The sequence below is a fragment of the Phascolarctos cinereus genome, unplaced genomic scaffold (assembly GCF_003287225.1).
Source record: "Phascolarctos cinereus isolate Bilbo 61053 unplaced genomic scaffold, phaCin_HiC Scaffold_726;HRSCAF=1367, whole genome shotgun sequence".
NCBI lineage: Eukaryota > Metazoa > Chordata > Mammalia > Diprotodontia > Phascolarctidae > Phascolarctos > Phascolarctos cinereus.
Window position 1 is genome coordinate 393,583,326 of NW_027556098.1, and position 15,857 is coordinate 393,599,182.

The window sequence follows — 15,857 nt, forward strand, 5'->3', positions numbered from 1 at the left end:
AGCATCATAAATTTAGGGCCAGAAGGGACATCAGGGTCACCTAGTGCAACCCCCTCATTTTACAGAAAAGGAAAATGAGACCCAGAAAGGCTAAGTGATCTGTCCAAGCTTCTTAGGGGCATTTGAACCTCAGAGCCTCCAATTTCAGAGCCAACGTCTTTTCAAATGTCACACTTGGCCCCTTCCTCTTGATACAAAAGTGATAGACTATGGGTACAGAGGCAGCTAGGTGGCGCTGCGGTGGATAGTGCTGGGCCTGGAGTCAGGAAGACTAATCTTAAGTTCAAATTCAGCCTCAGACACTTCCTAGCTGGGTGACCCTGGGGAAGGCACTTCAGCCTGTTTGCTTCAGTTTCCACCCTCATCTGTCAAATGAGCTGGAGAAAGAAATAGCAAATCACTCCAGTATCTTTGCTGAGAAAACTCAAAGTGGGGTCATGAAGAGTCAGAATTGACTGAAAATGACTAAACAGACATGGTGAGTATACTGGTTTGTTTCCCTTTAAAATAGGTTTTTATTGTCAGGGAGGGGGAGGAATATTGGGAAGTAACAATGGTTTTTTTTTAAAAACCAACCCATTAATGAAACATTTTTGAAATATGAAAGGCACAGTTTCTTGCTTTTGTTTTTCTTTAAATAATGAAATCTGTTCCAAACAGAATAAACCTTTGCCTTGTGCCATTTTCTGATTAAATTGTCTGGGTCACTAACCATGGCGAGGTCTCCAAAATGCAGCCTTACACCTTGTTAATGATACACCATCTGTTTGTTCACACGGTGTAATCACATGATCTTTGCTCCAGAGAACATCCTGTCTCACTGGTCCAAACCAGTTTGTGGGCGAAGTATCTTGGACTCATGCCAAGCAATAGCTGCTGGTTGGTTTTTTTTTTTTCTGTTTTACATAGTTTAAAAGTTGGTTGTCAAATCTGAGCTGGTCAGGAGGTTTTCTTTTTTTTTTTTATCATTATCATCATCACTATCACCATCATCATCATCACCACCATCATCACCATCATCGTGATCATTTGTTGACAATGCTTTTATTCTCACTCCCATCTTCACTGAGACAGGATTTTGCCCTGGCCTTTGCACAGGAGACTGGAATGTTCTCTCTCCTCCACCCGTGCCTTTGGAATCTCCAGCTCCCTTCAAGGCTCTGCAAGTCCATTTTTCTTGAAAATCCCAGGGATTAGAGCTCCCTTCCAAAAATTATCATGGGAACATAGCTTTTTATAGATCCTCTGAAAGGGATCAAGCTATGAAATCCAACAATTCTCCTTCTTTGGAAATAGGGAAATGGAGGCACAGAAAAGCTAGATCATTTACCCAGGTTATACAACTATTAAGTGCCTGAGGCAGGATTTGAACCCAGGACTTCTTGACTGCAAGGCCAGTTACATATTTGTTAAACCCCCATGCTTCTCTTTCTTGGTTCTTCCTTTGTATGCATTTTGTATTTGGAGGAATAGAAGGGCAGAGTGGAGAGAGAGAAAAAGAACTGACCTCTGAGTTTGTCTCATCGTCGCTGTGTCAGCTGGGACAAGTCACTTGATATCTTAGTGCCCCAGACAATTCTTCTCTCAGTCCCAACCAAATGGTCATCACAATAGTCATTTTGCCTCTATCTACTCGTCCTTACCTGTTACCCTCAAGTGTTAGTCCTTCCTCACCCTAAAATTACTTTGTACTCAATTTGTAGCTATTTGGGGTTATTGATGCGTGCATGTTTTGGAAGCTCCTTGAAGGTAGAGATAGCTTTGATTTTTTAATCTCTGCATCCATCGAATTATCTGTCCACGTGTGTTTTCCTCCAATAGAATGGAAGCACCTTGAGGGTGGGGATTGAGGGAGGGCAGAGTTTGGTTTTGTATATCCAGGGGCTAGCACAGCTAGGTGGCCTTTCCTAGATGTGTGACCCTGGGCAAGAAACTAAATCTCTGTCTGCTTCAGTTTCCTCAACTGTAAAATTAAGATAACCAAACCTATCTCCTGTGGTTGTTGAGAGGATAACATGAGATATTTAGAAAGTACTTTGCAAACCTGAAAGCTCTAGCTGTTATTAACACAATGCTTGGAGCAGCAGGACCATAATTCAGTCATGCTTGTTGAATCTAATTGAATGGAATTGATTGAATTGGAATGGAATGGATGGACTGAATTGACCAAGGCTAGTTTAAAGGTAGGGTGTGAATTTCAGAGGGAGTTGTTTAGAGCTAAAAAGAAACAATAGGAGGCCCTTATAGAGGGGCCCAAGTCTATAAGTATTTTTTTCTAATATTTAGCATTTTTTACTCACAATCAAGCAAGTGACCAGCTTTTATTAAGCATCTTTTATGTACCATGCACTGGGCTAGGTGCTAAAGACAGATAAAAGGAACAGTCCTTTCTTTCAAACAGCATGTGGTCTATCAGAGAGAAATTATGTATATAGATGAATAAATTATATACATATATATGTACATATGTTATTGACATAGATAGATAGATAGATAGATAGATAGATAGATAGATAGATAGATAGATAATGTCACCTGTATCCTGGGAGCAGCCCCCTTTCACAAGGGGCTCCTTCTCTGGATTTACATGGCATAGGTTCAGTCCTAGCGCAGTGTGGTCCCCAAAGAGAAGGGATTCAGGCTTTTTCTGGGAGGGGCACTCTATGATTCCTTATGCCCCCATACCAGAGCCCTAGGGAAAATGTCTTACGTAAAGCTTAAATATGGCTTATTTCTATAATCTAAGTGGTTCTGGAGAGGTAATACAAGTACAAAGTACTTTCCAGGCATGCATTCAAAGTTCAGCTCTTTTGGCCAGTCAAACGTGCTGGTGGTAGTCATCTTCTCCTGTGAGAAGGGTACAGGTCAGCCAGGACCTGATTCGGGAATGTTTTAACTCTTGATCTCACTAAGGTAGTTGCCAAGGCTAAAAACATCCATCTCAGCATTGCTATTAGGTCACTTGTACTCAGAGGAGAAGACATAGAGCAAAGGAGTCATTGAGAGACCTGAGGACCAGTCTCAGGCCAGCCTAGACAAGCATGTGAACTCATTGTCACAGGAGGCTATATAGCCTCCTGAGCTGCTGTTGTGGAGGGGAAGGGAGAGAAAGTTGAAAGGTGAGCTGTAGGAGTCTCAAGCCGCATATTCAAAAGAGGAGAGCAAAGAACTAGAATGAACATTGTTCTTTTCTTTAAAAGCTTGCTAAGTGGGTGACCTGTCTTCCTCAGCTGCCAATCAATCATCTTTGACACAACCCTCAGGGACCATGAATCGGGGGCCTCTAGTCACACATATCCTTTAGCAAGGGTGCAGAGTAGAAGGAAGCCTGTCAGAAGTGACCAGGGCATAATTCAATTCAATTCGATGAATGTTTTTTAAGTGGCTTCTATGGGCCTGGCACTGTGCTAAGCCCTAGGGAGACAGACACAGACAGCACCTGTTCTGGAGTCAGGAGGACCCAGGGCAATTCACTTAATCTGAATTGCCAAGGAAGGCAAAAAGGAAGGAAGGAAGGGAGGGAGGGAGGGAGGAAGGGAGGAGGAAGGGAGGGAGGAAGGAAGGAAGGAGGGAGGGAGGAAGAGCATGTAAGAGCATGGAAGCCACAGGACCTGAGTTCAAATCTCAGCTCTGTTACTTGCAACCTCTGGGTTACCTCACCAGGACTCAGTCTCATCATTTGTACAAATGAGTTGGACAAGGCAGTGGCATGGTACTGTGGAAGAAACACTGGCCCTGGAATCTGAGAATCTGGGTTCAAGATCCTGCCTCTAACACTTACTACCTGTAAGTATTGACTTGGGCAAGTCATTTAAACTCCCTGCACCTCAGTTTCCTCACTTGTAAAAATGAAAGGACTAGACCAGATGGCTTCTGAGGTACCTTTTAAACCTAGATCTATGATTGTATCAAAACATTCCCCATCTTCAAGGAACTTCCATTCCACTGGGGGCAGAGTGAGGGGTACCATGTATACAGATAAGTAGACACAAAAGGGGATATGTAGATTCAAGGGGGAATCGGGAAAGCTCTCCCAAGGTATCTCATTCTTCTTTGGGATAATTTCCAGGTTTGGGAAGTTTTTTCTTCATTATGTCCACCTCTCTGCAACTTCTAACCATTACTTCCAGCTCTGCCCTCAGGGGCCAACCAGAAAAGGCTAATCCCTCTTCCACATGCCAGCCAGTAGATAGATAGAAAGACCTGAAGTCAAGGAGACCTGAGTTCAAATCCAGCCTCAGTCCCTTATTAGCTGTGTGACCCTGTGCAAGTCACTTCAGCCTGTTTGTCTCAGCTTCCTCATCTGTAAAAGCTGGAGACAGAAATGGCAAACCGCTGTGCCAAGAAAAGCCCAGATGGGGCCATGAAGGGTTAGACATGACTGAAATGACTGAACAACAACAAAGGGCCTTCGAGCTCTGCGTCTATCATCCTGTCTCAGAATGGTAGCCATTTGCAACTTATAAAACTCAGTCGCAGATTTAGAAGGAATATCTTTGGTGTTTGTTCTTTGCTCTCGAAGAGGGCCATGACATCAGGGAGGTGAGGCCATGACTTGCAAAGTGAACTGGATTGAAGTGAGCTAGGGCTGTGCAAAGTCACCAGCCTCACTTTCTCCTCCGGAGCCACATCAGTCCAGTGGCCAGATATAGATCAGACTGACTGGAGATGGCCCCAGACACAGTGGGAGACCTTGACCTTTTTAAGGTGTCAGTTTGACAGTAACAGAAAAACTTCCCCCAACAAGGGCTCTCCAGGGACCGCAATCTGGGACTGGATTAGTGTTTATGGTGGACAGGACACACCATTGAGTCACATGAAATTAGAGGTTCCCTAAGACCCCAAGACCAGGTCTTTAAGCAGAAGATAGATGGTGTCTTTGAGGATACATATAGAGTGAATTCTTTTCATGTATAGATTGGACGATTGGAAAGAGTGCTGGTTTTGGAGTCAGAAGATGTGGGTTCTAATCCTGCCTTTATCACCAACTACCCGTGTGACCTTGGGCAAATGACTTAGCCTCACTGGTCTTTAGTTTCCTTATCTGTAAAAGGAAAGATTGGACTAGATGACTCTGATGTCCTTCCCAGCTCTAAATCTATGGTCCTATGACCCTTGAGCCTCTATGGGCCTTAGTTTCTCCAATCTGTAAAATGGGAGAGGCTCTGTGTTCAAATCCCACCTCTGACACTTAACTCCCTGTATGACCTAGGGTGAGTCACTTAACCTCTTTGACTTCAAATAAAAGTAAAATAAATTAGATTAAATTGGTCAATCGATAAGCATTTATTAAGTACCTACCTTGTGCTAAGCACTAGAGATCCAAAGGAAGGCAAAAGACATTCCCTGCCCTCACAATCTAATGATCTCTTAGGCTGCTTTGAGCCCTAGATCTAGGCTTCTGTGTCTAGTTTTCCTCTGAAGCCCTTTCCTCCAGATTGAGCATCTTCTGTTCATTCACCTGTGCCTTGTACGTACCCAGTCTCCAGGTCCACCTCCTGTAGATACAGTCTCTCCAGCTAGTCAGTGTCCTTCCTGGAAGGGAGCAACCAAACTTGAACATCATGCTCCAGCTTTCTTGGGAATCATGGCCCATGCCAGTGATTCACGATTACGTGTTTCACAGCTTAGAGCTTGTGCAATTGCTCTTCTTCAATCACGGGAGAATCAATGACTCAGAACCTTGCTTATCAACTGCTGATAGCAGTTTGCAGCCCATAAAACCCAGCAGTTCCCCTGCCCCTTAGCAGAGAAAACACCCGCACCTGTCCTTTTTGGCACATCTGGAAGAGGTTTCAACACCTCCAGCCACCCCAATGGAGCCTTTGTTCCTCCCCCATCACCACCATTGACGGAATGGGCTCCCTGCTGGGACACGTTAATTTCTCCCACCCCCCATTTATCTTTGAGCACCAGTAAGTAAAATCACTCTGATGATTTTTTCCTTGACAAGCCCATGAGTCATTCAAGCAATATCTTGGAATTCACTCAGCTCCTGAGTCCTAAAACAATTTGAGCAAATTACTACTAGTCAGCATAAAAATGAGAGAGAGAGAGAGAGGAGAGAGAGAGAGAGAGAGAGAGAGAGAGAGAGACAGAGAGAGAGACAGAGAGACAGAGACAGAGAGAGAGACAGAGAGAGAGAGAGAGGGAAGGAGAGAATGGCAGTTATGGGAAACAAAGCTATGGAAAGTGTTACAATCAGAAAGAGCAGACCAGTTTTGTCCGTTGGAAGCTAGCAATATGTAACATGATTCGCTTTCTTGGTCAGTGGAGTACACCATTGACCCCTATTGAGCTAAAATGCTTGGGTCTCCTGAAAATAAAAGGGAGAGATGATTATTGGACTGAAAGCTTCTGGTTCCCCATGGTGCCACCATTGGAGGTCTTCAAGCAGAGGACAGATGACCTCTTTGGGGTTATATTGTAGACTTGACATGAGGCAAGAAGTTTCCTTCACATCTTAGTAAGCGTTAGGAGAGACCTGACTTCCAGGAATGAGGAGGTGCTGTACTCCATCCTGGTTAAACCCCCATCTAGAGGACTAATGTCCTCTCTGGGTAGCATATTTTAGAAGGGACATTGATATATTTTGGAGAGTATCCAAAGGAGAGCAATCAGGGTGGTGAAGAGTCTCATGCCATACAGGAGGATCATTTGAAGGAAATGGGAGAGGATAACTGGAAAAGACAAGATTGACAGTAGGTGTAGGTGGGGTGAGGAGGTGCGGACATGGTAACTATGATCGAGTATCTGAACTCACCAAAGGGAGGAAAGTTAGGTGACTTTGCATTAGCTATATTGTAGAGGATTCTTGTTAGGGTATAAGTTAAATTGGGTGGCCTCCAAGGACTCTTCCAACTATGAGATTTTATGTCTGTAAATACAAGGACAGGGATGGGGGTTATTACCTTACTCATGGAGGATATGTCTCTGCTAACTAATGTATGACCATATATAACTGCTCTTGGCCTCAGTTTCCCCATCTAATGGCTCACATTTGTATAAGGCAGCTGGGTGGCACACTGGATAGAGTGCTGGGCATAGAGTCAGGAAGACTCAGCTCCCTGAGTTCAAATCTGGCCTCAGCTACTTACAAACTGTGTGACCCTGGGCAAGTCACTTCACCCTGTTGCCTCAGTTTGCTCACCTGTAAAATGAGCTGGAAGAGGAAATGGCAAACCACTCCAGTATCTTTGCCAAGAAAACCCCAAATGGGGTCATGAAGAGTCGGACACGACTGAGCAACAGCATTGAATAAGCAGCAAAGGTTTGTGGCTGTGACATTCCAAATGGCTTCGTATTTCCATCATCATTCTCTTTCTTCCCCCACTTTCCTGTGGTCACTGAGTTTGTTTTTCTGGTTCTTTCCCTTCACAGATATTTAGAACCATTTTTCATGCCTAGTATGACTTTCACTGTCTGCATGTAGTAAACCAATCAAGACCGTTCAGAGCTCACATCTTCCCTTCCACCCTCACTAATCTGATTTTAATTAGCTAGCTTTCCCAAGTGAGGGCTCAAGGGCACCTGCAGGTTAATGATGACAATTAGCATTTGATTTCCTGTTAATGACAGCCAGTATTTGTTTTTGCCTGTAAGTGAAAGGGTGATGGGATTCAGAGCTGGAGGGGACCTCAGAGATCTTTGGGTCCAGCCCCCCCTTATTTTGCAGATGAGGAAACTGAGGTGAAGCCAAGAGTGACACACACATTTCCCCTCTTATAGGCAAGGCTAAGGCTAAATCGAGCATGAGACATACTCTCAATATAATTTGCTACCCAGACTATCTCATCCCATCTTGCCTGGTTTTATCAGAATGAATTTTGAGGATCATTGTGGGAACCGGAATAATTCTTTATCATAGTAACTTTTGAGTCTAGCAGCACAATTGTGAAATAATAATAGTAAAATAAATAATAAATTAAATTGTTAAACAGTAATCAACCATTAATAATAAATGCCTTGAGAAACAACATGTAGTGGATAAAGAGCTGGCCTCCCAGACAGAAAGACCTGCCTTTCCAATCCCTCCTCTGACATACACCTGCTCTCTGACCTTGGGTTTCGGGGGGTGGGGGGTGGGGGTCCTAGGCAGCTCTCAAAGTTGCAGAGATGTTGATTTGAACTGATAGAGGGAGATGCCTTATTAGGAGTTTCCTCTATCAGTGAAATCACATATCTAGAAACAAATGTGATTTCATTCCCCTGAAACATAAATAAAGATACTTATTTAGTATATAATGTGTTTTATACTATATTATATCTTTATATTTTGTTATATACACATATTATCTGTAATACATTATGGTATCCAAGTCTTAGAGCTGTTTTAAGTCTTTCTATGCAAATCCATAATACAATACATAGGTGTTTAATCTATGTATATCATACGTGATATATTTCACATGCATATTGTGTAGTATGCAGCTACAGTAGCTTATTAAAACTGCACCGTGACATTTAGGACAACATGTTTTTCTTTTTCTTTTCTTTTCTTTTGTGTCCCATAGCTGTAGCTTCCCAATGATTTCGCCTGCAAGACCAGTAATGTTAAGATTTTCTTTTAATGCTAATAAATTGTCCTACTGTTTCCCTTTCCAAGCTCCATCAATAAGGCTACAGCTTTCTTCCTTCTTAGAAAAATAATCAGCATTTATGTCACACCTTACCTACACTATGTCTCCTGCCCCTCACAATGACTATTATAGGTCTTACGATCCCCATTTGAGAAAGGAGGAAACGGAAGAAGCTGGCCACTTGGCAAATTGCCCAGGGTCTCACATCCAGCAACTGAGGCAGGATTTGAACCCAACCTTCCTGACTTGGAGTTCAGCCCTCAATCCTCTGTGCCCTTGTTATTCTCAAATTACATATGAAGAAACCGAGGCTAAATGAAGTTATGTGGCTTGCTTATGCTAGTGTCCAAGACAGGATTGGAGCCCACACCTTCCTGATGCCAAGCCCAGCACTACCCACTAGGCTATGTGGCCTCTCATTTTAAAGTAACTGGTTTTCATTCTGTTCAGGTTGCACTATGGGAGCCATCAGAATCCTGTTTATACCAAATCCAAATAGCAGGAAATTCAACAAACATTTACTGAGAGTCCTTTAAACATAATGAGAGTCGTTTAAGGCAAAAATAAATAACACAGGATCACTGCTCTCACAAAAATGGTAGCCTAGTAAATGAAATCCAACCCATATGTACTCATAGAATATGAATTAGATACAGAGGCAGGTAGGTGGCACAATAGATAGAGTTCTAAATTTCGGGTCAGGAAGACCTGAGTTCAAATCCTAATGTCATCTTAGACTGCTTTGAGAGGCACAATATCCAGGCCTAGGGAGGTGAGGGAGGTCCTCTGTGCTCTGCCTTGATCAGATCAAATTTAGAATCTTGTATTCATTCCTGAGAAATACATTTTAAGGAGGTGGGGCAAAGGCAGACAGGTGATACAGTAGATAGAATGCTAGGCCTGGAGTCAGGAAGACCTGAGTTCAAATCCAGCCTCAAGACACTTACTAGCTGTGTGACCCTGGGCAAGTCGAAACCTTTTGCCTCAGTTTCCTCATCTGTCAAATGATCTGAAGAAGGAAATGGCAAACCACTCCAGTATCTTTACCAAGAAAACTCCAAATGAGGTCACAAAGAGTAGGACACGATTGAACAAGTAAATTGTGGTATATGAATGTATTGGGGTACAACTCAGAGAAACATGGGGAGACTTGTATAGACTGGTACAGAGAAAAGAAAGCAGGACCAAGAGAACAATATACGGGATGAATAATACAGTCGTTTAAATTAAATTTGCATGTGCATTATATAATTTTGTTGTTTAGTCATGTCTGACTCTCTGTGACCCGATGGACCATAGCACACCAATCTGTCCGTGGTGTCCATATCTTGGCAAAGATACTGGAGTGGTTGGCCATTCCCTTCTCCAGTGGATTAAGGCAAATAGAGGTTAAGTGACCTGCCCCCAGGGTAACACAGCTAATAAGTGTTTGGGGCCAGATTTGATCTCAGATCTTCCTGACTCCAAGCCCAGTGCTCTATGTTCTGAGCTACCTAGCTGCCCCATGTTATATATATATATATATATAATTTAAATGATACAGTAATTTATATTACAAAAAATTTTTTTAAAAAACACTAGAAATCAGCTTAAACACTATCACACTTAGTCACAGAGGTTTGTGGGTTCTGATTGTTTTTATTTATTGTGAGAAACAATGGTGCCTTTCTACCTTCTTTTTACAGGTTGGTGACTAAGGATGTGGAACAATACATATCAGACTTTTTCATTGTACCTGGTGGTTTGGCTGAATTGTTTTTGTTTTGCTTTGTTTTTCTCTTCTTTTTAAAGTTACTTTCTTATAAGGGAATGGGGAAGGATATATTGGCAAATGTCAGTGACATAAAAAAGTAAATGAGATCAAATTTAAAAATTTTTTTTAAGTACAGTTATCCCTTCCACATCATGGCTTTTCCCATGGTGGTTTCAATATATCTCAGGCTGGCATAAGCAATTAAATGGCAGTTTTGGTGGGGGGGGTTTGCAGAAGCTGCAGACAACACAGAAAAGGTTTAGAAACTCAGAAATGCATAAAATATATTATAGTATTGTAAAATATTAACACATTTTATCTTTCAATACCATAATAATTCAGGCTTCTTCTCTGGTATGAAGGGAGGGCCAAAATTTTTTGCATGGATTTTCCAGATCATTGGGGCCCACACCCTTAACCCTCAAAATGTGGAAGAGATAACTAGAGTTTTTCTGCCTTCTCTCCGTTACTGGAAATGGAGCCTTTCCTGATCCCCACTCCCCCAGCTGTTAGGGATTTCCCTCATCTCTGAAATGACTTTGTATGCATTTTGTGGGAATCTATATCCACTAGTAGAATATAAACTTCTTGAAGGCAGGAATTGTTTTGTTTTTCTCTTTATATTGCTCTCTCCTAGTACACTGCCTGGCATACAACAGGAACTTAATAAATATTTATTGAATGAATGAATGAATGAATGCATTCATACCAGACTAATCTCATTTCCCTTTTTATGACAGGTTACTAGTCTAGTAGATAAAGAAAATATTGTAGACACTACATACTTGGACTTTGGCAGGGCATTTTTCTTAAAGGGATAATTGAGATTTGACCTATTTACATTTGTAAATATAAAGCCCATAGAAGAGTAGAATATATTGAGAAAAAAAAAAAACAAAGTGAGGCTGAATGGTAAAGAATTGAGGGAGGTCATGGGAGAGACAAAACTTGGCAGAAGGGATCGATTCAGGGTGATTCAATAAATACTCAATTATCTAAATGAAGGAAAACAGGCCTTAATATTTTATGTCTGAACTTTCAGGAAAACAAGAAGAAAAAAATTCCGTTGTACAAAATACACACACTAGGCTCTATGGTCTCATAGGATTGCACATTTGGAGCAGAGGGTATACTCTACAGACCATTGAGTCCAGTCCCCTCATTTTACAAAGAGAAAACAAGGGCCCATGATTACCCGAGGAGTAAGCAGCAGTTTTGGGAGCCAGACCCAGTACCTCTGACTCTTGAGGCAGTAATCTTTCCACCACACAGTCATTTTCAGATGGTATAATCTCTAGACCACATCAAAGAACAAAAAAAAAAATCTAACTCAATTCAACCAACATTTGTTAAGCGTCTATTATGTACCAGGCAACCTAACAGAGATGACCCGTTAGCATCACATCTTAGGAATCCAAATTGAATGTCTTCTGTTCCGGGAAGCCCCTGATTGACTTCCCCCCACCCCCATCCCCATCGTACACCCACGAGGGAAATGTTTATTCAAAGTTGTTTTTTTTTTACAATTAAGGCATCCATTTCCTCCCAATAGTAAGAAAAGAGTTATCTAACCTCGGTTGGGTACTCAGGCAGTCCTTTCATTCCTCCTTCATTGGTTTCCTTTCATTCCCCATAGAAGATATCCCAAACCTCTTCCTCCCTCAAGTCCCCCCATTCACACACACACACACACACACACACACACACACACACACACACACACACACACACACACCAGCCTATCTTTCCCGGCTTCTCGTATATTACTCTCTTTCCCACACTCTACAGTCCAGCCACACTGGCCATCTCTGTTCCTTACACACCTCATCTTCATGCCTTTGCTCCTTCGGTCATCCCACAGATGCGCTAGAATTCACTCCCTCCTTACCTCTGCTTCATAGACTCCCTGTCCAGACCAAGCTCAAACACCTCCTTCTACATGAAGCATTTCCTAATCCTCCCTCCCAGCTGCTAGCACCCTCTCTTTCAAACTACCTGTATTTAATTACTGTATTTATTAATATTATATATGTATATTATACATAAGTATTGCATATAAGTTACATTATATATTATTTAAGTATGTATTATATATAACTGTCCTTTATATGCTTATAAAAGGAACGTGCTGATAAGTGTTTAACAATTGGCTCTCTGGGAAAAAAACGTATGCAAGAGACTGTTCAGTTTAACTTCCATTTTTAACATTTTCTTTACCACTTCCTTAAGTCTAGAGGAAGTCAAAGAAACAGTAAATCAAGCGCTGATTTGTAACGTTTTCCAATTTCCAAGGCATGAACACTCACGATGAAAATTTAATAGTGGGCTTTTGTAACCCGGTAAGAGCTGGCTCTAGCACGTCTCTGCTTGATTACTCTTTGTTGTTTCAGCCATTAAAACCTAAGTTCCTTTTGAGTGGGGATCCTTTCGTTTATTTGATCCGTGACCCTAGTGCACGAAACAGAGCCAGGCACAGAGTGGGTTCCAGATAAGTCTGTTGGTTCATTGATTTCTTTCTGTGTGTATGACTATTTTTTTCCTTTTTATGATAGTCGATTCAGCTCAATTTGGCACGTATTTATTAAATGGATGACCCAGGTATTGTGTGAGGTTTTACAAGTACAAAGATAAGTAAAATCCAACCACTTCCCTCCAGAAGCTGACATTCTGTGAGGGGCAAACAAGATGAACTTTGATCCATGGTAGCAGAATAAGGCAGCCATGGTCAATGTGTTACTTTGTTTTGTTTTGTTACAGGGGAAAGTTCTCTGGGGGAAGGGGAGGGGAAAGTCCTTGAGATGGGGCAACAATAAAAAAAAAACAGCTACCTAGAATGTGCTCAGAGGTGCAGCGGATAGAATACTGGTTTTGAAATTAAAAAGAACGGAATTCAAATTCTGCCTCAGACACTTACTGTCTGTGTGACCTTGGGCAAGTCACTTAAGTTCTTTCTATCTCGGTTTTCTTTTCTGTAAAATGAGGCTAAGAATAGCACTTACTTCCTAGGGTGGTTGGGAAAAAGAAAACGAGATGTTTGCAAAGTGCTTTACAAACCATAACCAAAAAGCAACCCAAAAAACCCAACCCATTTATTATTTTTAGTACAGTCTATTTCGCAGTAATCAAAATCAAGCTCCCAGGACCCAAACGGGAGTCTTTTTCTACCTATTTAAAAACTGAAAGCCTCATTGGTTCTCTACAATCCTGCAGTGCCCCTCTGGTTCTCCACAAATGTTCAAAGATTCCTTGCTGTTAGTTCAACAATCACACCCACAAATCCTTTCTGCAGCCTGGGTTGTCATTCTCTGGGGTTTGGCAGCTCCATTCCGGAACATCAGCAAGAGCTTCATAAGAACAAGTCATTCTGGACTAACCTCATTTCCGTTTTTGTCAGTGTTACCAGACTGGTAAGTCAAGGTCATGGTGTAGATATGGGCCCCTAGATTCTGACAGAGCATTAGATAATGTCTCTCGTGTGATCATTAGGGGCAGATGGAGAAAGATTAATCTAGATGACAGTACAGTTAGATGACTGGGGGACCATTTGGGTCATTCCCCAGTCACCCTCGGATGATTCTGCTCCTAGTCAACATGTCGATCTGCCATGTTTAGTCAGGAGAAGAGATGACTGAGGGTGGGTGGTGGGGTGGGGACGAGGAACATGAGAGCTGTCTTCAAATATCTGAAGGCCTGTCAGTGGAGAAGGGATTAGATGTGTTCTCTTCCACGGGTGGAAGTTTGTCATTTAGATTTGGTGTCAGGAAAAACTTTCTAACAATGAGGAGCCATCTCCAAGTGGAATAGGCTGGTGGTGGGTTCTCCCCTACCCTCTCCTTGCAGGTATTCAAGAAAAGGCTTAACAACGACCTGTGATCAGGGAGTTTCCTTTCATGTATAGGTTGGACTAACTTCTTACAATTCTCAAATTCTGCTAGTTAGCCCTACTGTGATTCCCGTTGAGCGTGCTAAATGGATTAATAATGTCAGCTTGGAGGGAGGTCTTAGTGAAGTGCCTCTGGGATCTATGCTAGGGCCTGGGTTGTTCACCTTTTAAAATCAAGGACTTGGATAAAGGCATAGAAGGCAGTCTTGGCAGATTTGTGAATGACCCAGAGCTGGGAGGGATAATTAATGTGTCAGGTGATAAATGAAGAGTCCTTCCACCCACACAAAAGAAATCTCACTGGACTAAATCTAAGAAGAGGAAATGTACTAGCTTTTGGCAGACAGAGTGCTACATTCAGCATGAGGAAAATCTGAGTTCGAATCCTGCCTCAGACCCTTACTTAGCTAAGTGACCCCAGGTAAATCACTTACCTCAGCCTCAGGTATTGAGTCTCAGTCTCAGTTTCAAATCAGTTCCTGTAAGTTCAGAGGGTCAATCTGGTAACAAAATAAGGTAATATATGTAAAGTACTTTATAAACCTTGTAGTGCATATATATTTGCATATTATATATATATATACATATATACATATTTATATATACACACACGCACGCAAATGCTAGCTATGGATTGTCTTTATTAGTAAAAAAAAAATGTAAAATTCTACATTTCCATTTTTAAAGATCAGCTTCACAAATACAGGACAGGGAAGGCATGATTAGTCAACAGTTCCTGAAAAAAAAAAAAAGCTCTGAAGACCCAAAAAAGCAGAAATACAAAAGTCAATGTGACATAGTGGATACTTCACTGGACTTGGAGCCAAGAAGACAAATTGTGCGTCAGGCATTTAGCTGTGTGACTTTGGGCAAATCCCTTAATCTCTCTGAGCCTCAGTTCCTCGTCTGTAAAATAGAAATAGAAACTGCAACTGTACAGGGCTGTTGAAAGGAACAAATGAGGCCACGTCTATCTATCTATCTAGATATATATACACCCATAAATACACATATATATACACTTATATATACATATACACGCACACATATAATGGAAGGTGTGCAAAGTTTTTCATATATACATATGTATGAGTGGGTATTTATATGTATGTATGTATATACGCATATACATACATACATACATACATACATACATATATATATATATATATATGACAAAACATTTGCATGCCTTCCAGCACCAGAAAAATCTAAGCTTTTCTTAGGATGTCAGGAGGAAAGACAAACTTGAGGGGGGAAATGATCAGTTAGATTTTTGCTGTGTTTGTATTGAGGGGGACAACAGGCAACCAGATGGCAAAACCCTACTTGGCACATGGAAATGTGGGACTGGAGCCCCAAAGAAGTCAGGGCTGGTGAGGCAGATGCTTTCCATGCATGCACACCAATAATTCTATTTGCTTTTGTCAAACACAACATCCCCCTTTCAGCATATTTCCATTTATCCCAATTTCCAAGTTGACATTATTTCTCATTGACTACATTTTAGATCAGTTGCTTTCTCTTGATACAGCAGGATCTTTGACCAAGGATTTTAGAAGGGACCTTATATATAGTCTAGTTCAGCCTCTGATCCCCACCCACCCGATCTACCCCTCTGGGGCTCCAGAGAGGTGAAAAT

At 41.7% G+C, this 15,857-nt stretch overlaps 1 long non-coding RNA gene across 1 annotated transcript; it reads left to right on the forward strand.

Moving 5' to 3' along the window:
• Window positions 1-294: 294 nt before the first annotated feature.
• On the forward strand, window positions 295-11,018 carry LOC110199747 (uncharacterized). The gene is made up of 3 exons (XR_002322035.2): window positions 295-478; window positions 3,664-3,786; window positions 10,265-11,018. It is a non-coding gene; the product is annotated as an uncharacterized LOC110199747 (long non-coding RNA).
• The last annotated feature ends 4,839 nt before the right edge of the window (window positions 11,019-15,857 follow it).